Source organism: Coffea arabica, chromosome 11e (genome assembly GCF_036785885.1).
Source record: "Coffea arabica cultivar ET-39 chromosome 11e, Coffea Arabica ET-39 HiFi, whole genome shotgun sequence".
Classification (NCBI taxonomy): domain Eukaryota; kingdom Viridiplantae; phylum Streptophyta; class Magnoliopsida; order Gentianales; family Rubiaceae; genus Coffea; species Coffea arabica.
In genome coordinates this window covers 32,282,944-32,305,580 of record NC_092331.1, presented here as the reverse complement: position 1 = coordinate 32,305,580, position 22,637 = coordinate 32,282,944, and the positions used below count along the sequence as shown (strand labels likewise).

The 22,637-nt window shown below is 39.9% G+C and overlaps 18 non-coding genes across 18 annotated transcripts; all 18 read right to left on the bottom strand.

The window, feature by feature from the left end:
• Positions 1-729: 729 nt before the first annotated feature.
• On the bottom strand, positions 730-848 carry LOC140030562 (5S ribosomal RNA). The gene has a single exon (XR_011834477.1). It is a non-coding gene; the product is annotated as a 5S ribosomal RNA (ribosomal RNA).
• Positions 849-1,982: 1,134 nt separating this feature from the next.
• LOC140030561 (5S ribosomal RNA) lies at positions 1,983-2,101 on the bottom strand. Its single transcript, XR_011834476.1, has one exon. It is a non-coding gene; the product is annotated as a 5S ribosomal RNA (ribosomal RNA).
• A 1,135-nt stretch (positions 2,102-3,236) lies between these two features.
• Positions 3,237-3,355, bottom strand: LOC140030046 (5S ribosomal RNA). The gene has a single exon (XR_011833960.1). It is a non-coding gene; the product is annotated as a 5S ribosomal RNA (ribosomal RNA).
• Positions 3,356-4,490: 1,135 nt separating this feature from the next.
• Positions 4,491-4,609, bottom strand: LOC140030560 (5S ribosomal RNA). Its single transcript, XR_011834475.1, has one exon. It is a non-coding gene; the product is annotated as a 5S ribosomal RNA (ribosomal RNA).
• Positions 4,610-5,743: 1,134 nt separating this feature from the next.
• LOC140030558 (5S ribosomal RNA) lies at positions 5,744-5,862 on the bottom strand. Its single transcript, XR_011834473.1, has one exon. It is a non-coding gene; the product is annotated as a 5S ribosomal RNA (ribosomal RNA).
• Positions 5,863-6,995: 1,133 nt separating this feature from the next.
• LOC140030557 (5S ribosomal RNA) lies at positions 6,996-7,114 on the bottom strand. The gene has a single exon (XR_011834472.1). It is a non-coding gene; the product is annotated as a 5S ribosomal RNA (ribosomal RNA).
• A 1,134-nt stretch (positions 7,115-8,248) lies between these two features.
• Positions 8,249-8,367, bottom strand: LOC140030556 (5S ribosomal RNA). The gene has a single exon (XR_011834471.1). It is a non-coding gene; the product is annotated as a 5S ribosomal RNA (ribosomal RNA).
• Positions 8,368-9,501: 1,134 nt separating this feature from the next.
• Positions 9,502-9,620, bottom strand: LOC140030555 (5S ribosomal RNA). The gene has a single exon (XR_011834470.1). It is a non-coding gene; the product is annotated as a 5S ribosomal RNA (ribosomal RNA).
• Positions 9,621-10,753: 1,133 nt separating this feature from the next.
• On the bottom strand, positions 10,754-10,872 carry LOC140030554 (5S ribosomal RNA). Its single transcript, XR_011834469.1, has one exon. It is a non-coding gene; the product is annotated as a 5S ribosomal RNA (ribosomal RNA).
• A 1,133-nt stretch (positions 10,873-12,005) lies between these two features.
• Positions 12,006-12,124, bottom strand: LOC140030553 (5S ribosomal RNA). The gene has a single exon (XR_011834468.1). It is a non-coding gene; the product is annotated as a 5S ribosomal RNA (ribosomal RNA).
• A 1,134-nt stretch (positions 12,125-13,258) lies between these two features.
• On the bottom strand, positions 13,259-13,377 carry LOC140030552 (5S ribosomal RNA). Its single transcript, XR_011834467.1, has one exon. It is a non-coding gene; the product is annotated as a 5S ribosomal RNA (ribosomal RNA).
• Positions 13,378-14,512: 1,135 nt separating this feature from the next.
• Positions 14,513-14,631, bottom strand: LOC140030045 (5S ribosomal RNA). Its single transcript, XR_011833959.1, has one exon. It is a non-coding gene; the product is annotated as a 5S ribosomal RNA (ribosomal RNA).
• A 1,135-nt stretch (positions 14,632-15,766) lies between these two features.
• On the bottom strand, positions 15,767-15,885 carry LOC140023493 (5S ribosomal RNA). The gene has a single exon (XR_011827461.1). It is a non-coding gene; the product is annotated as a 5S ribosomal RNA (ribosomal RNA).
• Positions 15,886-17,021: 1,136 nt separating this feature from the next.
• LOC140031116 (5S ribosomal RNA) lies at positions 17,022-17,140 on the bottom strand. Its single transcript, XR_011835037.1, has one exon. It is a non-coding gene; the product is annotated as a 5S ribosomal RNA (ribosomal RNA).
• A 1,135-nt stretch (positions 17,141-18,275) lies between these two features.
• On the bottom strand, positions 18,276-18,394 carry LOC140030551 (5S ribosomal RNA). The gene has a single exon (XR_011834466.1). It is a non-coding gene; the product is annotated as a 5S ribosomal RNA (ribosomal RNA).
• A 1,135-nt stretch (positions 18,395-19,529) lies between these two features.
• On the bottom strand, positions 19,530-19,648 carry LOC140031326 (5S ribosomal RNA). Its single transcript, XR_011835247.1, has one exon. It is a non-coding gene; the product is annotated as a 5S ribosomal RNA (ribosomal RNA).
• A 1,137-nt stretch (positions 19,649-20,785) lies between these two features.
• LOC140030550 (5S ribosomal RNA) lies at positions 20,786-20,904 on the bottom strand. The gene has a single exon (XR_011834465.1). It is a non-coding gene; the product is annotated as a 5S ribosomal RNA (ribosomal RNA).
• A 1,135-nt stretch (positions 20,905-22,039) lies between these two features.
• On the bottom strand, positions 22,040-22,158 carry LOC140030549 (5S ribosomal RNA). Its single transcript, XR_011834464.1, has one exon. It is a non-coding gene; the product is annotated as a 5S ribosomal RNA (ribosomal RNA).
• Positions 22,159-22,637: the final 479 nt, after the last annotated feature.

Below are 22,637 nucleotides of genomic sequence, written 5' to 3'. Positions count from 1 at the left end.
AATTTATTAATTTATCACTGTAATTTCTAATAAAATCAATTTCTCACAAAACTAATTACATAATCAAGTAATAAAAATTTAAATAAATGATTCCAAATCAAATCTAAAATAAATTAAACACCGTAAAAGTGTTTTATCCCAAGCAAAATATAAAATAAATTAAAACAATATAAAAGTGAAAAATAATATAATATATTATTTGTCCAAGTATAATAATTTCAACTTCACACAAATTAAATAAATTCGTTTAGGATTAAGTAATTAATGCCTTTGAAAAAAAGAATAACTTAGTTTAGTTAGATAAAATTATTTTTATGTTTATTAAATTATTTTTAACTCGTAAACGGGTCATATCGGGTCATATCAGGTCACCACGGGTTGACCCGAAATCGACCGGTTTTCTTTTCGGGTTCATCGGGTCCAACCCGATTCTGACCCGAATTCCCGAAACCTCAACCCAAACCCATTAATTTCGTGTTATGCTCGTGTCGTGTTTTCAGGTCGTGTCGAAAATTGCCACCCCTAGTTGCGGTGATACATTTGCGCCGACAAATTTGAGCGACGATCCGGGCTTTGGTCGAGCCGTACCGTTCCTGATTTGTCTCGCGCCTTCAGACCCGCCTTCATGCTTCGACAAGAAGCAAAATATAAAGCAATCGTTCCGACGGAGCTAAATTACTACAGGATAAAGAACGAATAGGAAATTTGGATTTCGAAACAAAAAAGAGAGGGGTGCAACACGAGGACTTCCCAGGGGGTCACCCATCCTAGTACCACTCTCGCCCAAGCACGCTTAACTTCGGAGTTCTGATGGGATCCGGTGCATTAGTGCTGGTATGGTCGCACCCGCCATGTTCCTTTCGCTTTATTCTTTTAAACTACCCCGTCCTGCGAAGCAGTGTGGCTTTTCTAGACCGAAATTCATTTTAAGCGTCAATTCAAGCATTTTCCTCTTATCCTTTTATTTATTTACTTTATTTTTTTTTTGTTATTGATTTGCACCCTGTTTTTTTCCCTCATCCCGCAACTCTAAATTATCATGAAATCAATCCTTCACGCTTGCAGTCAGGGGTGGCAATTCGGGTCCAAATCAGGTTGGCGGGTCGGGTTCGGGTCAACAGACCCGCCAGAAAATCTGTTGACCCGAACCCCGACCCGCCAAACCGTGACGGGTCAGGTATGCTGACCCGAACCCGAAGATTTCAGGTTTACGGGGCGGCGGGTCGACCCGAAATGACCCGAAACTTAATTTTAATTTATTAATTTATCACTGTAATTTCTAATAAAATCAATTTCTCACAAAACTAATTACATAATCAAGTAATAAAAATTTAAATAAATGATTCCAAATCAAATCTAAAATAAATTAAACACCGTAAAAGTGTTTTATCCCAAGCAAAATATAAAATAAATTAAAACAATATAAAAGTGAAAAATAATATAATATATTATTTGTCCAAGTATAATAATTTCAAGTTCACACAAATTAAATAAATTCGTTTAGGATTAAGTAATTAATGCCTTTGAAAAAAAGAATAACTTAGTTTAGTTAGATAAAATTATTTTTATGTTTATTAAATTATTTTTAACTCGTAAACGGGTCATATCGGGTCATATCAGGTCACCACGGGTTGACCCGAAATCGACCGGTTTTCTTTTCGGGTTCATCGGGTCCAACCCGATTCTGACCCGAATTCCCGAAACCTCAACCCAAACCCATTAATTTCGTGTTATGCTCGTGTCGTGTTTTCAGGTCGTGTCGAAAATTGCCACCCCTAGTTGCGGTGATACATTTGCGCCGACAAATTTGAGCGACGATCCGGGCTTTGGTCGAGCCGTACCGTTCCTGATTTGTCTCGCGCCTTCAGACCCGCCTTCATGCTTCGACAAGAAGCAAAATATAAAGCAATCGTTCCGACGGAGCTAAATTACTACAGGATAAAGAACGAATAGGAAATTTGGATTTCGAAACAAAAAAGAGAGGGGTGCAACACGAGGACTTCCCAGGGGGTCACCCATCCTAGTACCACTCTCGCCCAAGCACGCTTAACTTCGGAGTTCTGATGGGATCCGGTGCATTAGTGCTGGTATGGTCGCACCCGCCATGTTCCTTTCGCTTTATTCTTTTAAACTACCCCGTCCTGCGAAGCAGTGTGGCTTTTCTAGACCGAAATTCATTTTAAGCGTCAATTCAAGCATTTTCCTCTTATCCTTTTATTTATTTACTTTATTTTTCTTTTTGTTATTGATTTGCACCCTGTTTTTTTCCCTCATCCCGCAACTCTAAATTATCATGAAATCAATCCTTCACGCTTGCAGTCAGGGGTGGCAATTCGGGTCCAAATCAGGTTGGCGGGTCGGGTTCGGGTCAACAGACCCGCCAGAAAATCTGTTGACCCGAACCCCGACCCGCCAACCCGTGACGGGTCAGGTATGCTGACCCGAACCCGAAGATTTCAGGTTTACGGGGCGGCGGGTCGACCCGAAATGACCCGAAACTTAATTTTAATTTATTAATTTATCACTGTAATTTCTAATAAAATCAATTTCTCACAAAACTAATTACATAATCAAGTAATAAAAATTTAAATAAATGATTCCAAATCAAATCTAAAATAAATTAAACACCGTAAAAGTGTTTTATCCCAAGCAAAATATAAAATAAAATAAAACAATATAAAAGTGAAAAATAATATAATATATTATTTGTCCAAGTATAATAATTTCAACTTCACACAAATTAAATAAATTCGTTTAGGATTAAGTAATTAATGCCTTTGAAAAAAAGAATAACTTAGTTTAGTTAGATAAAATTATTTTTATGTTTATTAAATTATTTTTAACTCGTAAACGGGTCATATCGGGTCATATCAGGTCACCACGGGTTGACCCGAAATCGACCGGTTATCTTTTCGGGTTCATCGGGTCCAACCCGATTCTGACCCGAATTCCCGAAACCTCAACCCAAACCCATTAATTTCGTGTTAGGCTCGTGTCGTGTTTTCAGGTCGTGTCGAAAATTGCCACCCCTAGTTGCGGTGATACATTTGCGCCGACAAATTTGAGCGACGATCCGGGCTTTGATCGAGCCGTACCGTTCCTGATTTGTCTCGCGCCTTCAGACCCGCCTTCATGCTTCGACAAGAAGCAAAATATAAAGCAATCGTTCCGACGGAGCTAAATTACTACAGGATAAAGAACGAATAGGAAATTTGGATTTCGAAACAAAAAAGAGAGGGGTGCAACACGAGGACTTCCCAGGGGGTCACCCATCCTAGTACTACTCTCGCCCAAGCACGCTTAACTTCGGAGTTCTGATGGGATCCGGTGCATTAGTGCTGGTATGGTCGCACCAGCCATGTTCCTTTCGCTTTATTCTTTTAAACTACCCCGTCCTGCGAAGCAGTGTGGCTTTTCTTGACCGAAATTCATTTTAAGCGTCAATTCAAGCATTTTCCTCTTATCCTTTTATTTATTTACTTTATTTTTCTCTTTGTTATTGATTTGCACCCTGTTTTTTTCCCTCATCCCGCAACTCTAAATTATCATGAAATCAATCCTTCACGCTTGCAGTCAGGGGTGGCAATTCGGGTCCAAATCAGGTTGGCGGGTCGGGTTCGGGTCAACAGACCCGCCAGAAAATCTGTTGACCCGAACCCCGACCCGCCAACCCGTGACGGGTCAGGTATGCTGACCCGAACCCGAAGATTTCAGGTTTACGGGGCGGCGGGTCGACCCGAAATGACCCGAAACTTAATTTTAATTTATTAATTTATCACTGTAATTTCTAATAAAATCAATTTCTCACAAAACTAATTACATAATCAAGTAATAAAAATTTAAATAAATGATTCCAAATCAAATCTAAAATAAATTAAACACCGTAAAAGTGTTTTATCCCAAGCAAAATATAAAATAAATTAAAACAATATAAAAGTGAAAAATAATATAATATATTATTTGTCCAAGTATAATAATTTCAACTTCACACAAATTAAATAAATTCGTTTAGGATTAAGTAATTAATGCCTTTGAAAAAAAGAATAACTTAGTTTAGTTAGATAAAATTATTTTTATGTTTATTAAATTATTTTTAACTCGTAAACGGGTCATATCGGGTCATATCAGGTCACCACGGGTTGACCCGAAATCGACCGGTTTTCTTTTCGGGTTCATCGGGTCCAACCCGATTCTGACCCGAATTCCCGAAACCTCAACCCAAACCCATTAATTTCGTGTTATGCTCGTGTCGTGTTTTCAGGTCGTGTCGAAAATTGCCACCCCTAGTTGCGGTGATACATTTGCGCCGACAAATTTGAGCGACGATCCGGGCTTTGGTCGAGCCGTACCGTTCCTGATTTGTCTCGCGCCTTCAGACCCGCCTTCATGCTTCGACAAGAAGCAAAATATAAAGCAATCGTTCCGACGGAGCTAAATTACTACAGGATAAAGAACGAATAGGAAATTTGGATTTCGAAACAAAAAAGAGAGGGGTGCAACACGAGGACTTCCCAGGGGGTCACCCATCCTAGTACCACTCTCGCCCAAGCACGCTTAACTTCGGAGTTCTGATGGGATCCGGTGCATTAGTGCTGGTATGGTCGCACCCGCCATGTTCCTTTCGCTTTATTCTTTTAAACTACCCCGTCCTGCGAAGCAGTGTGGCTTTTCTAGACCGAAATTCATTTTAAGCGTCAATTCAAGCATTTTCCTCTTATCCTTTTATTTATTTACTTTATTTTTTTTTTGTTATTGATTTGCACCCTGTTTTTTTCCCTCATCCCGCAACTCTAAATTATCATGAAATCAATCCTTCACGCTTGCAGTCAGGGGTGGCAATTCGGGTCCAAATCAGGTTGGCGGGTCGGGTTCGGGTCAACAGACCCGCCAGAAAATCTGTTGACCCGAACCCCGACCCGCCAACCCGTGACGGGTCAGGTATGCTGACCCGAACCCGAAGATTTCAGGTTTACGGGGCGGCGGGTCGACCCGAAATGACCCGAAACTTAATTTTAATTTATTAATTTATCACTGTAATTTCTAATAAAATCAATTTCTCACAAAACTAATTACATAATCAAGTAATAAAAATTTAAATAAATGATTCCAAATCAAATCTAAAATAAATTAAACACCGTAAAAGTGTTTTATCCCAAGCAAAATATAAAATAAATTAAAACAATATAAAAGTGAAAAATAATATAATATATTATTTGTCCAAGTATAATAATTTCAAGTTCACACAAATTAAATAAATTCGTTTAGGATTAAGTAATTAATGCCTTTGAAAAAAAGAATAACTTAGTTTAGTTAGATAAAATTATTTTTATGTTTATTAAATTATTTTTAACTCGTAAACGGGTCATATCGGGTCATATCAGGTCACCACGGGTTGACCCGAAATCGACCGGTTTTCTTTTCGGGTTCATCGGGTCCAACCCGATTCTGACCCGAATTCCCGAAACCTCAACCCAAACCCATTAATTTCGTGTTATGCTCGTGTCGTGTTTTCAGGTCGTGTCGAAAATTGCCACCCCTAGTTGCGGTGATACATTTGCGCCGACAAATTTGAGCGACGATCCGGGCTTTGGTCGAGCCGTACCGTTCCTGATTTGTCTCGCGCCTTCAGACCCGCCTTCATGCTTCGACAAGAAGCAAAATATAAAGCAATCGTTCCGACGGAGCTAAATTACTACAGGATAAAGAACGAATAGGAAATTTGGATTTCGAAACAAAAAAGAGAGGGGTGCAACACGAGGACTTCCCAGGGGGTCACCCATCCTAGTACCACTCTCGCCCAAGCACGCTTAACTTCGGAGTTCTGATGGGATCCGGTGCATTAGTGCTGGTATGGTCGCACCCGCCATGTTCCTTTCGCTTTATTCTTTTAAACTACCCCGTCCTGCGAAGCAGTGTGGCTTTTCTAGACCGAAATTCATTTTAAGCGTCAATTCAAGCATTTTCCTCTTATCCTTTTATTTATTTACTTTATTTTTTTTTGTTATTGATTTGCACCCTGTTTTTTTCCCTCATCCCGCAACTCTAAATTATCATGAAATCAATCCTTCACGCTTGCAGTCAGGGGTGGCAATTCGGGTCCAAATCAGGTTGGCGGGTCGGGTTCGGGTCAACAGACCCGCCAGAAAATCTGTTGACCCGAACCCCGACCCGCCAACCCGTGACGGGTCAGGTATGCTGACCCGAACCCGAAGATTTCAGGTTTACGGGGCGGCGGGTCGACCCGAAATGACCCGAAACTTAATTTTAATTTATTAATTTATCACTGTAATTTCTAATAAAATCAATTTCTCACAAAACTAATTACATAATCAAGTAATAAAAATTTAAATAAATGATTCCAAATCAAATCTAAAATAAATTAAACACCGTAAAAGTGTTTTATCCCAAGCAAAATATAAAATAAAATAAAACAATATAAAAGTGAAAAATAATATAATATATTATTTGTCCAAGTATAATAATTTCAAGTTCACACAAATTAAATAAATTCGTTTAGGATTAAGTAATTAATGCCTTTGAAAAAAAGAATAACTTAGTTTAGTTAGATAAAATTATTTTTATGTTTATTAAATTATTTTTAACTCGTAAACGGGTCATATCGGGTCATATCAGGTCACCACGGGTTGACCCGAAATCGACCGGTTTTCTTTTCGGGTTCATCGGGTCCAACCGGATTCTGACCCGAATTCCCGAAACCTCAACCCAAACCCATTAATTTCGTGTTAGGCTCGTATCGTGTTTTCAGGTCGTGTCGAAAATTGCCACCCCTAGTTGCGGTGATACATTTCCGCCGACAAATTTGAGCGACGATCCGGGCTTTGATCGAGCCGTACCGTTCCTGATTTGTCTCGCGCCTTCAGACCCGCCTTCATGCTTCGACAAGAAGCAAAATATAAAGCAATCGTTCCGACGGAGCTAAATTACTACAGGATAAAGAACGAATAGGAAATTTGGATTTCGAAACAAAAAAGAGAGGGGTGCAACACGAGGACTTCCCAGGGGGTCACCCATCCTAGTACCACTCTCGCCCAAGCACGCTTAACTTCGGAGTTCTGATGGGATCCGGTGCATTAGTGCTGGTATGGTCGCACCCGCCATGTTCCTTTCGCTTTATTCTTTTAAACTACCCCGTCCTGCGAAGCAGTGTGGCTTTTCTAGACCGAAATTCATTTTAAGCGTCAATTCAAGCATTTTCCTCTTATCCTTTTATTTATTTACTTTATTTTTTTTTTGTTATTGATTTGCACCCTGTTTTTTTCCCTCATCCCGCAACTCTAAATTATCATGAAATCAATCCTTCACGCTTGCAGTCAGGGGTGGCAATTCGGGTCCAAATCAGGTTGGCGGGTCGGGTTCGGGTCAACAGACCCGCCAGAAAATCTGTTGACCCGAACCCCGACCCGCCAACCCGTGACGGGTCAGGTATGCTGACCCGAACCCGAAGATTTCAGGTTTACGGGGCGGCGGGTCGACCCGAAATGACCCGAAACTTAATTTTAATTTATTAATTTATCACTGTAATTTCTAATAAAATCAATTTCTCACAAAACTAATTACATAATCAAGTAATAAAAATTTAAATAAATGATTCCAAATCAAATCTAAAATAAATTAAACACCGTAAAAGTGTTTTATCCCAAGCAAAATATAAAATAAATTAAAACAATATAAAAGTGAAAAATAATATAATATATTATTTGTCCAAGTATAATAATTTCAACTTCACACAAATTAAATAAATTCGTTTAGGATTAAGTAATTAATGCCTTTGAAAAAAAGAATAACTTAGTTTAGTTAGATAAAATTATTTTTATGTTTATTAAATTATTTTTAACTCGTAAACGGGTCATATCGGGTCATATCAGGTCACCACGGGTTGACCCGAAATCGACCGGTTTTCTTTTCGGGTTCATCGGGTCCAACCGGATTCTGACCCGAATTCCCGAAACCTCAACCCAAACCCATTAATTTCGTGTTATGCTCGTGTCGTGTTTTCAGGTCGTGTCGAAAATTGCCACCCCTAGTTGCGGTGATACATTTGCGCCGACAAATTTGAGCGACGATCCGGGCTTTGGTCGAGCCGTACCGTTCCTGATTTGTCTCGCGCCTTCAGACCCGCCTTCATGCTTCGACAAGAAGCAAAATATAAAGCAATCGTTCCGACGGAGCTAAATTACTACAGGATAAAGAACGAATAGGAAATTTGGATTTCGAAACAAAAAAGAGAGGGGTGCAACACGAGGACTTCCCAGGGGGTCACCCATCCTAGTACCACTCTCGCCCAAGCACGCTTAACTTCGGAGTTCTGATGGGATCCGGTGCATTAGTGCTGGTATGGTCGCACCCGCCATGTTCCTTTCGCTTTATTCTTTTAAACTACCCCGTCCTGCGAAGCAGTGTGGCTTTTCTAGACCGAAATTCATTTTAAGCGTCAATTCAAGCATTTTCCTCTTATCCTTTTATTTATTTACTTTATTTTTTTTTTGTTATTGATTTGCACCCTGTTTTTTTCCCTCATCCCGCAACTCTAAATTATCATGAAATCAATCCTTCACGCTTGCAGTCAGGGGTGGCAATTCGGGTCCAAATCAGGTTGGCGGGTCGGGTTCGGGTCAACAGACCCGCCAGAAAATCTGTTGACCCGAACCCCGACCCGCCAACCCGTGACGGGTCAGGTATGCTGACCCGAACCCGAAGATTTCAGGTTTACGGGGCGGCGGGTCGACCCGAAATGACCCGAAACTTAATTTTAATTTATTAATTTATCACTGTAATTTCTAATAAAATCAATTTCTCACAAAACTAATTACATAATCAAGTAATAAAAATTTAAATAAATGATTCCAAATCAAATCTAAAATAAATTAAACACCGTAAAAGTGTTTTATCCCAAGCAAAATATAAAATAAAATAAAACAATATAAAAGTGAAAAATAATATAATATATTATTTGTCCAAGTATAATAATTTCAACTTCACACAAATTAAATAAATTCGTTTAGGATTAAGTAATTAATGCCTTTGAAAAAAAGAATAACTTAGTTTAGTTAGATAAAATTATTTTTATGTTTATTAAATTATTTTTAACTCGTAAACGGGTCATATCGGGTCATATCAGGTCACCACGGGTTGACCCGAAATCGACCGGTTTTCTTTTCGGGTTCATCGGGTCCAACCGGATTCTGACCCGAATTCCCGAAACCTCAACCCAAACCCATTAATTTCGTGTTAGGCTCGTAAAGTGTTTTCAGGTCGTGTCGAAAATTGCCACCCCTAGTTGCGGTGATACATTTCCGCCGACAAATTTGAGCGACGATCCGGGCTTTGATCGAGCCGTACCGTTCCTGATTTGTCTCGCGCCTTCAGACCCGCCTTCATGCTTCGACAAGAAGCAAAATATAAAGCAATCGTTCCGACGGAGCTAAATTACTACAGGATAAAGAACGAATAGGAAATTTGGATTTCGAAACAAAAAAGAGAGGGGTGCAACACGAGGACTTCCCAGGGGGTCACCCATCCTAGTACCACTCTCGCCCAAGCACGCTTAACTTCGGAGTTCTGATGGGATCCGGTGCATTAGTGCTGGTATGGTCGCACCCGCCATGTTCCTTTCGCTTTATTCTTTTAAACTACCCCGTCCTGCGAAGCAGTGTGGATTTTCTAGACCGAAATTCATTTTAAGCGTCAATTCAAGCATTTTCCTCTTATCCTTTTATTTATTTACTTTATTTTTCTTTTGTTATTGATTTGCACCCTGTTTTTTTCCCTCATCCCGCAACTCTAAATTATCATGAAATCAATCCTTCACGCTTGCAGTCAGGGGTGGCAATTCGGGTCCAAATCAGGTTGGCGGGTCGGGTTCGGGTCAACAGACCCGCCAGAAAATCTGTTGACCCGAACCCCGACCCGCCAACCCGTGACGGGTCAGGTATGCTGACCCGAACCCGAAGATTTCAGGTTTACGGGGCGGCGGGTCGACCCGAAATGACCCGAAACTTAATTTTAATTTATTAATTTATCACTGTAATTTCTAATAAAATCAATTTCTCACAAAACTAATTACATAATCAAGTAATAAAAATTTAAATAAATGATTCCAAATCAAATCTAAAATAAATTAAACACCGTAAAAGTGTTTTATCCCAAGCAAAATATAAAATAAATTAAAACAATATAAAAGTGAAAAATAATATAATATATTATTTGTCCAAGTATAATAATTTCAACTTCACACAAATTAAATAAATTCGTTTAGGATTAAGTAATTAATGCCTTTGAAAAAAAGAATAACTTAGTTTAGTTAGATAAAATTATTTTATGTTTATTAAATTATTTTTAACTCGTAAACGGGTCATATCGGGTCATATCAGGTCACCACGGGTTGACCCGAAATCGACCGGTTTTCTTTTCGGGTTCATCGGGTCCAACCGGATTCTGACCCGAATTCCCGAAACCTCAACCCAAACCCATTAATTTCGTGTTAGGCTCGTATCGTGTTTTCAGGTCGTGTCGAAAATTGCCACCCCTAGTTGCGGTGATACATTTGCGCCGACAAATTTGAGCGACGATCCGGGCTTTGATCGAGCCGTACCGTTCCTGATTTGTCTCGCGCCTTCAGACCCGCCTTCATGCTTCGACAAGAAGCAAAATATAAAGCAATCGTTCCGACGGAGCTAAATTACTACAGGATAAAGAACGAATAGGAAATTTGGATTTCGAAACAAAAAAGAGAGGGGTGCAACACGAGGACTTCCCAGGGGGTCACCCATCCTAGTACCACTCTCGCCCAAGCACGCTTAACTTCGGAGTTCTGATGGGATCCGGTGCATTAGTGCTGGTATGGTCGCACCCGCCATGTTCCTTTCGCTTTATTCTTTTAAACTACCCCGTCCTGCGAAGCAGTGTGGATTTTCTAGACCGAAATTCATTTTAAGCGTCAATTCAAGCATTTTCCTCTTATCCTTTTATTTATTTACTTTATTTTTCTTTTGTTATTGATTTGCACCCTGTTTTTTTCCCTCATCCCGCAACTCTAAATTATCATGAAATCAATCCTTCACGCTTGCAGTCAGGGGTGGCAATTCGGGTCCAAATCAGGTTGGCGGGTCGGGTTCGGGTCAACAGACCCGCCAGAAAATCTGTTGACCCGAACCCCGACCCGCCAACCCGTGACGGGTCAGGTATGCTGACCCGAACCCGAAGATTTCAGGTTTACGGGGCGGCGGGTCGACCCGAAATGACCCGAAACTTAATTTTAATTTATTAATTTATCACTGTAATTTCTAATAAAATCAATTTCTCACAAAACTAATTACATAATCAAGTAATAAAAATTTAAATAAATGATTCCAAATCAAATCTAAAATAAATTAAACACCGTAAAAGTGTTTTATCCCAAGCAAAATATAAAATAAATTAAAACAATATAAAAGTGAAAAATAATATAATATATTATTTGTCCAAGTATAATAATTTCAACTTCACACAAATTAAATAAATTCGTTTAGGATTAAGTAATTAATGCCTTTGAAAAAAAGAATAACTTAGTTTAGTTAGATAAAATTATTTTATGTTTATTAAATTATTTTTAACTCGTAAACGGGTCATATCGGGTCATATCAGGTCACCACGGGTTGACCCGAAATCGACCGGTTTTCTTTTCGGGTTCATCGGGTCCAACCGGATTCTGACCCGAATTCCCGAAACCTCAACCCAAACCCATTAATTTCGTGTTAGGCTCGTATCGTGTTTTCAGGTCGTGTCGAAAATTGCCACCCCTAGTTGCGGTGATACATTTGCGCCGACAAATTTGAGCGACGATCCGGGCTTTGATCGAGCCGTACCGTTCCTGATTTGTCTCGCGCCTTCAGACCCGCCTTCATGCTTCGACAAGAAGCAAAATATAAAGCAATCGTTCCGACGGAGCTAAATTACTACAGGATAAAGAACGAATAGGAAATTTGGATTTCGAAACAAAAAAGAGAGGGGTGCAACACGAGGACTTCCCAGGGGGTCACCCATCCTAGTACCACTCTCGCCCAAGCACGCTTAACTTCGGAGTTCTGATGGGATCCGGTGCATTAGTGCTGGTATGGTCGCACCCGCCATGTTCCTTTCGCTTTATTCTTTTAAACTACCCCGTCCTGCGAAGCAGTGTGGCTTTTCTAGACCGAAATTCATTTTAAGCGTCAATTCAAGCATTTTCCTCTTATCCTTTTATTTATTTACTTTATTTTTTTTTTGTTATTGATTTGCACCCTGTTTTTTTCCCTCATCCCGCAACTCTAAATTATCATGAAATCAATCCTTCACGCTTGCAGTCAGGGGTGGCAATTCGGGTCCAAATCAGGTTGGCGGGTCGGGTTCGGGTCAACAGACCCGCCAGAAAATCTGTTGACCCGAACCCCGACCCGCCAACCCGTGACGGGTCAGGTATGCTGACCCGAACCCGAAGATTTCAGGTTTACGGGGCGGCGGGTCGACCCGAAATGACCCGAAACTTAATTTTAATTTATTAATTTATCACTGTAATTTCTAATAAAATCAATTTCTCACAAAACTAATTACATAATCAAGTAATAAAAATTTAAATAAATGATTCCAAATCAAATCTAAAATAAATTAAACACCGTAAAAGTGTTTTATCCCAAGCAAAATATAAAATAAATTAAAACAATATAAAAGTGAAAAATAATATAATATATTATTTGTCCAAGTATAATAATTTCAAGTTCACACAAATTAAATAAATTCGTTTAGGATTAAGTAATTAATGCCTTTGAAAAAAAGAATAACTTAGTTTAGTTAGATAAAATTATTTTTATGTTTATTAAATTATTTTTAACTCGTAAACGGGTCATATCGGGTCATATCAGGTCACCACGGGTTGACCCGAAATCGACCGGTTTTCTTTTCGGGTTCATCGGGTCCAACCCGATTCTGACCCGAATTCCCGAAACCTCAACCCAAACCCATTAATTTCGTGTTATGCTCGTGTCGTGTTTTCAGGTCGTGTCGAAAATTGCCACCCCTAGTTGCGGTGATACATTTGCGCCGACAAATTTGAGCGACGATCCGGGCTTTGGTCGAGCCGTACCGTTCCTGATTTGTCTCGCGCCTTCAGACCCGCCTTCATGCTTCGACAAGAAGCAAAATATAAAGCAATCGTTCCGACGGAGCTAAATTACTACAGGATAAAGAACGAATAGGAAATTTGGATTTCGAAACAAAAAAGAGAGGGGTGCAACACGAGGACTTCCCAGGGGGTCACCCATCCTAGTACCACTCTCGCCCAAGCACGCTTAACTTCGGAGTTCTGATGGGATCCGGTGCATTAGTGCTGGTATGGTCGCACCCGCCATGTTCCTTTCGCTTTATTCTTTTAAACTACCCCGTCCTGCGAAGCAGTGTGGCTTTTCTAGACCGAAATTCATTTTAAGCGTCAATTCAAGCATTTTCCTCTTATCCTTTTATTTATTTACTTTATTTTTCTTTTTGTTATTGATTTGCACCCTGTTTTTTTCCCTCATCCCGCAACTCTAAATTATCATGAAATCAATCCTTCACGCTTGCAGTCAGGGGTGGCAATTCGGGTCCAAATCAGGTTGGCGGGTCGGGTTCGGGTCAACAGACCCGCCAGAAAATCTGTTGACCCGAACCCCGACCCGCCAACCCGTGACGGGTCAGGTATGCTGACCCGAACCCGAAGATTTCAGGTTTACGGGGCGGCGGGTCGACCCGAAATGACCCGAAACTTAATTTTAATTTATTAATTTATCACTGTAATTTCTAATAAAATCAATTTCTCACAAAACTAATTACATAATCAAGTAATAAAAATTTAAATAAATGATTCCAAATCAAATCTAAAATAAATTAAACACCGTAAAAGTGTTTTATCCCAAGCAAAATATAAAATAAATTAAAACAATATAAAAGTGAAAAATAATATAATATATTATTTGTCCAAGTATAATAATTTCAACTTCACACAAATTAAATAAATTCGTTTAGGATTAAGTAATTAATGCCTTTGAAAAAAAGAATAACTTAGTTTAGTTAGATAAAATTATTTTTATGTTTATTAAATTATTTTTAACTCGTAAACGGGTCATATCGGGTCATATCAGGTCACCACGGGTTGACCCGAAATCGACCGGTTATCTTTTCGGGTTCATCGGGTCCAACCCGATTCTGACCCGAATTCCCGAAACCTCAACCCAAACCCATTAATTTCGTGTTAGGCTCGTGTCGTGTTTTCAGGTCGTGTCGAAAATTGCCACCCCTAGTTGCGGTGATACATTTGCGCCGACAAATTTGAGCGACGATCCGGGCTTTGATCGAGCCGTACCGTTCCTGATTTGTCTCGCGCCTTCAGACCCGCCTTCATGCTTCGACAAGAAGCAAAATATAAAGCAATCGTTCCGACGGAGCTAAATTACTACAGGATAAAGAACGAATAGGAAATTTGGATTTCGAAACAAAAAAGAGAGGGGTGCAACACGAGGACTTCCCAGGGGGTCACCCATCCTAGTACTACTCTCGCCCAAGCACGCTTAACTTCGGAGTTCTGATGGGATCCGGTGCATTAGTGCTGGTATGGTCGCACCAGCCATGTTCCTTTCGCTTTATTCTTTTAAACTACCCCGTCCTGCGAAGCAGTGTGGCTTTTCTTGACCGAAATTCATTTTAAGCGTCAATTCAAGCATTTTCCTCTTATCCTTTTATTTATTTACTTTATTTTTCTCTTTGTTATTGATTTGCACCCTGTTTTTTTCCCTCATCCCGCAACTCTAAATTATCATGAAATCAATCCTTCACGCTTGCAGTCAGGGGTGGCAATTCGGGTCCAAATCAGGTTGGCGGGTCGGGTTCGGGTCAACAGACCCGCCAGAAAATCTGTTGACCCGAACCCCGACCCGCCAACCCGTGACGGGTCAGGTATGCTGACCCGAACCCGAAGATTTCAGGTTTACGGGGCGGCGGGTCGACCCGAAATGACCCGAAACTTAATTTTAATTTATTAATTTATCACTGTAATTTCTAATAAAATCAATTTCTCACAAAACTAATTACATAATCAAGTAATAAAAATTTAAATAAATGATTCCAAATCAAATCTAAAATAAATTAAACACCGTAAAAGTGTTTTATCCCAAGCAAAATATAAAATAAATTAAAACAATATAAAAGTGAAAAATAATATAATATATTATTTGTCCAAGTATAATAATTTCAACTTCACACAAATTAAATAAATTCGTTTAGGATTAAGTAATTAATGCCTTTGAAAAAAAGAATAACTTAGTTTAGTTAGATAAAATTATTTTTATGTTTATTAAATTATTTTTAACTCGTAAACGGGTCATATCGGGTCATATCAGGTCACCACGGGTTGACCCGAAATCGACCGGTTTTCTTTTCGGGTTCATCGGGTCCAACCCGATTCTGACCCGAATTCCCGAAACCTCAACCCAAACCCATTAATTTCGTGTTAGGCTCGTGTCGTGTTTTCAGGTCGTGTCGAAAATTGCCACCCCTAGTTGCGGTGATACATTTGCGCCGACAAATTTGAGCGACGATCCGGGCTTTGGTCGAGCCGTACCGTTCCTGATTTGTCTCGCGCCTTCAGACCCGCCTTCATGCTTCGACAAGAAGCAAAATATAAAGCAATCGTTCCGACGGAGCTAAATTACTACAGGATAAAGAACGAATAGGAAATTTGGATTTCGAAACAAAAAAGAGAGGGGTGCAACACGAGGACTTCCCAGGGGGTCACCCATCCTAGTACTACTCTCGCCCAAGCACGCTTAACTTCGGAGTTCTGATGGGATCCGGTGCATTAGTGCTGGTATGGTCGCACCCGCCATGTTCCTTTCGCTTTATTCTTTTAAACTACCCCGTCCTGCGAAGCAGTGTGGCTTTTCTAGACCGAAATTCATTTTAAGCGTCAATTCAAGCATTTTCCACTTATCCTTTTATTTATTTACTTTATTTTTTTTTTTGTTATTGATTTGCACCCTGTTTTTTTCCCTCATCCCGCAACTCTAAATTATCATGAAATCAATCCTTCACGCTTGCAGTCAGGGGTGGCAATTCGGGTCCAAATCAGGTTGGCGGGTCGGGTTCGGGTCAACAGACCCGCCAGAAAATCTGTTGACCCGAACCCCGACCCGCCAACCCGTGACGGGTCAGGTATGCTGACCCGAACCCGAAGATTTCAGGTTTACGGGGCGGCGGGTCGACCCGAAATGACCCGAAACTTAATTTTAATTTATTAATTTATCACTGTAATTTCTAATAAAATCAATTTCCCACAAAACTAATTACATAATCAAGTAATAAAAATTTAAATAAATGATTCCAAATCAAATCTAAAATAAATTAAACACCGTAAAAGTGTTTTATCCCAAGCAAAATATAAAATAAATTAAAACAATATAAAAGTGAAAAATAATATAATATATTATTTGTCCAAGTATAATAATTTCAACTTCACGCAAATTAAATAAATTCGTTTAGGATTAAGTAATTAATGCCTTTGAAAAAAAGAATAACTTAGTTTAGTTAGATAAAATTATTTTTATGTTTATTAAATTATTTTTAACTCGTAAACGGGTCATATCGGGTCATATCAGGTCACCACGGGTTGACCCGAAATCGACCGGTTTTCTTTTCGGGTTCATCGGGTCCAACCCGATTCTGACCCGAATTCCCGAAACCTCAACCCAAACCCATTAATTTCGTGTTAGGCTCGTGTCGTGTTTTCAGGTCGTGTCGAAAATTGCCACCCCTAGTTGCGGTGATACATTTGCGCCGACAAATTTGAGCGACGATCCGGGCTTTGGTCGAGCCGTACCGTTCCTGATTTGTCTCGCGCCTTCAGACCCGCCTTCATGCTTCGACAAGAAGCAAAATATAAAGCAATCGTTCCGACGGAGCTAAATTACTACAGGATAAAGAACGAATAGGAAATTTGGATTTCGAAAAAAAAAAAGAGAGGGGTGCAACACGAGGACTTCCAAGGGGGTCACCCATCCTAGTACCACTCTCGCCCAAGCACGCTTAACTTCGGAGTTCTGATGGGATCCGGTGCATTAGTGCTGGTATGGTCGCACCCGCCATGTTCCTTTCGCTTTATTCTTTTAAACTACCCCGTCCTGCGAAGCAGTGTGGCTTTTCTAGACCGAAATTCATTTTAAGCGTCAATTCAAGCATTTTCCTCTTATCCTTTTATTTATTTACTTTATTTTTCTTTTTGTTATTGATTTGCACCCTGTTTTTTTCCCTCATCCCGCAACTCTAAATTATCATGAAATCAATCCTTCACGCTTGCAGTCAGGGGTGGCAATTCGGGTCCAAATCAGGTTGGCGGGTCGGGTTCGGGTCAACAGACCCGCCAGAAAATCTGTTGACCCGAACCCCGACCCGCCAACCCGTGACGGGTCAGGTATGCTGACCCGAACCCGAAGATTTCAGGTTTACGGGGCGGCGGGTCGACCCGAAATGACCCGAAACTTAATTTTAATTTATTAATTTATCACTGTAATTTCTAATAAAATCAATTTCTCACAAAACTAATTACATAATCAAGTAATAAAAATTTAAATAAATGATTCCAAATCAAATCTAAAATAAATTAAACACCGTAAAAGTGTTTTATCCCAAGCAAAATATAAAATAAAATAAAACAATATAAAAGTGAAAAATAATATAATATATTATTTGTCCAAGTATAATAATTTCAACTTCACACAAATTAAATAAATTCGTTTAGGATTAAGTAATTAATGCCTTTGAAAAAAAGAATAACTTAGTTTAGTTAGATAAAATTATTTTTATGTTTATTAAATTATTTTTAACTCGTAAACGGGTCATATCGGGTCATATCAGGTCACCACGGGTTGACCCGAAATCGACCGGTTTTCTTTTCGGGTTCATCGGGTCCAACCGGATTCTGACCCGAATTCCCGAAACCTCAACCCAAACCCATTAATTTCGTGTTAGGCTCGTAAAGTGTTTTCAGGTCGTGTCGAAAATTGCCACCCCTAGTTGCGGTGATACATTTCCGCCGACAAATTTGAGCGACGATCCGGGCTTTGATCGAGCCGTACCGTTCCTGATTTGTCTCGCGCCTTCAGACCCGCCTTCATGCTTCGACAAGAAGCAAAATATAAAGCAATCGTTCCGACGGAGCTAAATTACTACAGGATAAAGAACGAATAGGAAATTTGGATTTCGAAACAAAAAAGAGAGGGGTGCAACACGAGGACTTCCCAGGGGGTCACCCATCCTAGTACCACTCTCGCCCAAGCACGCTTAACTTCGGAGTTCTGATGGGATCCGGTGCATTAGTGCTGGTATGGTCGCACCCGCCATGTTCCTTTCGCTTTATTCTTTTAAACTACCCCGTCCTGCGAAGCAGTGTGGATTTTCTAGACCGAAATTCATTTTAAGCGTCAATTCAAGCATTTTCCTCTTATCCTTTTATTTATTTACTTTATTTTTCTTTTTGTTATTGATTTGCACCCTGTTTTTTTCCCTCATCCCGCAACTCTAAATTATCATGAAATCAATCCTTCACGCTTGCAGTCAGGGGTGGCAATTCGGGTCCAAATCAGGTTGGCGGGTCGGGTTCGGGTCAACAGACCCGCCAGAAAATCTGTTGACCCGAACCCCGACCCGCCAACCCGTGACGGGTCAGGTATGCTGACCCGAACCCGAAGATTTCAGGTTTACGGGGCGGCGGGTCGACCCGAAATGACCCGAAACTTAATTTTAATTTATTAATTTATCACTGTAATTTCTAATAAAATCAATTTCTCACAAAACTAATTACATAATCAAGTAATAAAAATTTAAATAAATGATTCCAAATCAAATCTAAAATAAATTAAACACCGTAAAAGTGTTTTATCCCAAGCAAAATATAAAATAAATTAAAACAATATAAAAGTGAAAAATAATATAATATATTATTTGTCCAAGTATAATAATTTCAACTTCACACAAATTAAATAAATTCGTTTAGGATTAAGTAATTAATGCCTTTGAAAAAAAGAATAACTTAGTTTAGTTAGATAAAATTATTTTTATGTTTATTAAATTATTTTTAACTCGTAAACGGGTCATATCGGGTCATATCAGGTCACCACGGGTTGACCCGAAATCGACCGGTTTTCTTTTCGGGTTCATCGGGTCCAACCGGATTCTGACCCGAATTCCCGAAACCTCAACCCAAACCCATTAATTTCGTGTTAGGCTCGTAAAGTGTTTTCAGGTCGTGTCGAAAATTGCCACCCCTAGTTGCGGTGATACATTTCCGCCGACAAATTTGAGCGACGATCCGGGCTTTGATCGAGCCGTACCGTTCCTGATTTGTCTCGCGCCTTCAGACCCGCCTTCATGCTTCGACAAGAAGCAAAATATAAAGCAATCGTTCCGACGGAGCTAAATTACTACAGGATAAAGAACGAATAGGAAATTTGGATTTCGAAACAAAAAAGAGAGGGGTGCAACACGAGGACTTCCCAGGGGGTCACCCATCCTAGTACCACTCTCGCCCAAGTACGCTTAACTTCGGAGTTCTGATGGGATCCGGTGCATTAGTGCTGGTATGGTCGCACCCGCCATGTTCCTTTCGCTTTATTCTTTTAAACTACCCCGTCCTGCGAAGCAGTGTGGATTTTCTAGACCGAAATTCATTTTAAGCGTCAATTCAAGCATTTTCCTCTTATCCTTTTATTTATTTACTTTATTTTTCTTTTTGTTATTGATTTGCACCCTGTTTTTTTCCCTCATCCCGCAACTCTAAATTATCATGAAATCAATCCTTCACGCTTGCAGTCAGGGGTGGCAATTCGGGTCCAAATCAGGTTGGCGGGTCGGGTTCGGGTCAACAGACCCGCCAGAAAATCTGTTGACCCGAACCCCGACCCGCCAACCCGTGACGGGTCAGGTATGCTGACCCGAACCCGAAGATTTCAGGTTTACGGGGCGGCGGGTCGACCCGAAATGACCCGAAACTTAATTTTAATTTATTAATTTATCACTGTAATTTCTAATAAAATCAATTTCTCACAAAACTAATTACATAATCAAGTAATAAAAATTTAAATAAATGATTCCAAATCAAATCTAAAATAAATTAAACACCGTAAAAGTGTTTTATCCCAAGCAAAATATAAAATAAATTAAAACAATATAAAAGTGAAAAATAATATAATATATTATTTGTCCAAGTATAATAATTTCAACTTCACACAAATTAAATAAATTCGTTTAGGATTAAGTAATTAATGCCTTTGAAAAAAAGAATAACTTAGTTTAGTTAGATAAAATTATTTTTATGTTTATTAAATTATTTTTAACTCGTAAACGGGTCATATCGGGTCATATCAGGTCACCACGGGTTGACCCGAAATCGACCGGTTTTCTTTTCGGGTTCATCGGGTCCAACCCGATTCTGACCCGAATTCCCGAAACATCAACCCAAACCCATTAATTTCGTGTTAGGCTCGTGTCGTGTTTTCAGGTCGTGTCGAAAATTGCCACCCCTAGTTGCGGTGATACATTTGCGCCGACAAATTTGAGCGACGATCCGGGCTTTGGTCGAGCCGTACCGTTCCTGATTTGTCTCGCGCCTTCAGACCCGCCTTCATGCTTCGACAAGAAGCAAAATATAAAGCAATCGTTCCGACGGAGCTAAATTACTACAGGATAAAGAACGAATAGGAAATTTGGATTTCGAAACAAAAAAAAGAGAGGGGTGCAACACGAGGACTTCCCAGGGGGTCACCCATCCTAGTACCACTCTCGCCCAAGCACGCTTAACTTCGGAGTTCTGATGGGATCCGGTGCATTAGTGCTGGTATGGTCGCACCCGCCATGTTCCTTTCGCTTTATTCTTTTAAACTACCCCGTCCTGCGAAGCAGTGTGGATTTTCTAGACCGAAATTCATTTTAAGCGTCAATTCAAGCATTTTCCTCTTATCCTTTTATTTATTTACTTTATTTTTCTTTTTGTTATTGATTTGCACCCTGTTTTTTTCCCTCATCCCGCAACTCTAAATTATCATGAAATCAATCCTTCACGCTTGCAGTCAGGGGTGGCAATTCGGGTCCAAATCAGGTTGGCGGGTCGGGTTCGGGTCAACAGACCCGCCAGAAAATCTGTTGACCCGAACCCCGACCCGCCAACCCGTGACGGGTCAGGTATGCTGACCCGAACCCGAAGATTTCAGGTTTACGGGGCGGCGGGTCGACCCGAAATGACCCGAAACTTAATTTTAATTTATTAATTTATCACTGTAATTTCTAATAAAATCAATTTCTCACAAAACTAATTACATAATCAAGTAATAAAAATTTAAATAAATGATTCCAAATCAAATCTAAAATAAATTAAACACCGTAAAAGTGTTTTATCCCAAGCAAAATATAAAATAAAATAAAACAATATAAAAGTGAAAAATAATATAATATATTATTTGTCCAAGTATAATAATTTCAACTTCACACAAATTAAATAAATTCGTTTAGGATTAAGTAATTAATGCCTTTGAAAAAAAGAATAACTTAGTTTAGTTAGATAAAATTATTTTTATGTTTATTAAATTATTTTTAACTCGTAAACGGGTCATATCGGGTCATATCAGGTCACCACGGGTTGACCCGAAATCGACCGGTTTTCTTTTCGGGTTCATCGGGTCCAACCGGATTCTGACCCGAATTCCCGAAACCTCAACCCAAACCCATTAATTTCGTGTTAGGCTCGTAAAGTGTTTTCAGGTCGTGTCGAAAATTGCCACCCCTAGTTGCGGTGATACATTTCCGCCGACAAATTTGAGCGACGATCCGGGCTTTGATCGAGCCGTACCGTTCCTGATTTGTCTCGCGCCTTCAGACCCGCCTTCATGCTTCGACAAGAAGCAAAATATAAAGCAATCGTTCCGACGGAGCTAAATTACTACAGGATAAAGAACGAATAGGAAATTTGGATTTCGAAACAAAAAAGAGAGGGGTGCAACACGAGGACTTCCCAGGGGGTCACCCATCCTAGTACCACTCTCGCCCAAGCACGCTTAACTTCGGAGTTCTGATGGGATCCGGTGCATTAGTGCTGGTATGGTCGCACCCGCCATGTTCCTTTCGCTTTATTCTTTTAAACTACCCCGTCCTGCGAAGCAGTGTGGATTTTCTAGACCGAAATTCATTTTAAGCGTCAATTCAAGCATTTTCCTCTTATCCTTTTATTTATTTACTTTATTTTTCTTTTTGTTATTGATTTGCACCCTGTTTTTTTCCCTCATCCCGCAACTCTAAATTATCATGAAATCAATCCTTCACGCTTGCAGTCAGGGGTGGCAATTCGGGTCCAAATCAGGTTGGCGGGTCGGGTTCGGGTCAACAGACCCGCCAGAAAATCTGTTGACCCGAACCCCGACCCGCCAACCCGTGACGGGTCAGGTATGCTGACCCGAACCCGAAGATTTCAGGTTTACGGGGCGGCGGGTCGACCCGAAATGACCCGAAACTTAATTTTAATTTATTAATTTATCACTGTAATTTCTAATAAAATCAATTTCTCACAAAACTAATTACATAATCAAGTAATA